Below are 1,627 nucleotides of genomic sequence, written 5' to 3'. Positions count from 1 at the left end.
TTTACCATGATGGCCAGGCTGGTCTTGAACTCCTGACCTCAGGTGATCCACCCACCTCGGCCTCCCAAAGTGCTACGATTACAGGCGTGAGCCACCGAGCCCGGCCGCCTTCTGTATTTCTATTTGCTTCTGAAATGTGTATGCAGACACATGTATTTTAAAAGCAAACGTGCCGGGTGCGGTGGTTCACATCTACAACCCCAGCACTTTGGGAGGCCAAGGCAGGTGGATCACTTGAAGTCAGGAGATCGAGACCGTCCTGACCAACATGGTGAAACCCTGTCTCTACCAAAAATACAAACATTAGCTGGGCATGGTGGCAAGAGCCTGTAGTCCCAGCTACTCGGGAGGCTGAGGCAGGAGAATCGCTTGAACCCAGGAGGTGGAGGTTGCAGTGAGCTGAGATCGCACCACTGCACAGCGTGGGCAACAGAGCGAGACTCCGCCTCAAAAAAAAAAAATAGATCTTCCAGGTAGGGCCTGTGCGTGGCTCCCGGTCGCTAAGCGTTTCACAGACTAGAACCGCTACCTTGTGGCCGCAGAGTAATTCGCCAAAATGAGGAACACAAAGGGAAAGAGGAGAGGCACTGGATACATGTTCTCTAGGCCTTTCAGAAAACATGGAGTTGTTCCTTTGGTCACGTATATGCGAATCTATAAGAAAGGTGATATTGTGGACATCAAGGGAATGGGTACTGTTCAAAAAGGAATGCCCCACAAATGTTATCATGGCAAAACTGGAAGAGTCTACAATGTTACCCAGCATGCTGTTGGCATTGTTGTAAACAAACAAGTTAAGGGCAAGATTCTTGCCAAGAGAATTAATGTGCGTATTGAGCACATGAAGCACTCTAAGAGCCGAGATTGCTTCCTAAAACGTGTGAAGGAAAATGATCAGAAAAAGAAAGAAGCCAAAGAGAAAGGTACCTGGGTCCAACGGAAGCGCCAGCCTGCTCCACCCAGAGAAGCACACTTTGTGAGAACCAATGGGAAGGAGCCTGAGCTGCTGGAACCTATTCCCTATGAATTCATGGCATAATAGGTGTTAAAAAAAATAAAAGACCTCTGGACTGTAAAAAAATAATAATAATAAATAAATAAATAAATAAAAAGCAAACACGCTCAAATGCGGCTGTACATAGAACTCTACAATTTGAAAGCGGCTGCATGCTGATGTCCGGATCGCCGTCCCGCGGCAGGGGATGTGCAGAGCCCCTTTCTGCTGGGGCGACCAGCTGACTCATGCCAAGCAGGGGGCCATCTCTCTCCCAGCCCCAAGGGCTCCAGGTCTGGGGCTAGGAGAACGGCGCTCCTGTCCTAACTGCCATTTACTGGCTCTGCTAACTAACTTTTTTCTTTTTTTTGGAGACAGAACAGAGGTGACTTTATTTTTTTTTTTCTTTCCCATTTATTTATTTTATTGCATTTTAGGTTTTTCTTCGGGATCCTGTTCGCCCGTCTTTCAGACGGGGCAACAGTTCCTGTCTTGCCCACTTGAAGGGGGTGCTGTGACGTTCCAAAGGGCTGATGCGTGTGACTGGCTAAATCCCGCACCCAACAGCGCTCTTGGGGCTCCTGTCCCTCCTCCCCGTTTCCCCGCTGCCTTAGGAAGCCTTGAACCTGGCTC

General features: G+C 48.9%; 1 pseudogene across 1 annotated transcript; it reads left to right on the top strand.

The window, feature by feature from the left end:
• The first annotated feature begins 469 nt into the window (after window positions 1-469).
• LOC116527589 lies at window positions 470-1,072 on the top strand (annotated as a pseudogene). The gene has a single exon (XR_004258618.1). The product of XR_004258618.1 is annotated as a 60S ribosomal protein L21 pseudogene (transcript).
• Window positions 1,073-1,627: the final 555 nt, after the last annotated feature.

The sequence above is a fragment of the Sapajus apella genome, unplaced genomic scaffold (assembly GCF_009761245.1).
Source record: "Sapajus apella isolate SASKATOON/1434 unplaced genomic scaffold, GSC_monkey_1.0 scaffold55, whole genome shotgun sequence".
Lineage (NCBI taxonomy): Eukaryota > Metazoa > Chordata > Mammalia > Primates > Cebidae > Sapajus > Sapajus apella.
This window is presented reverse-complemented; position numbering and strand designations above follow the sequence as displayed.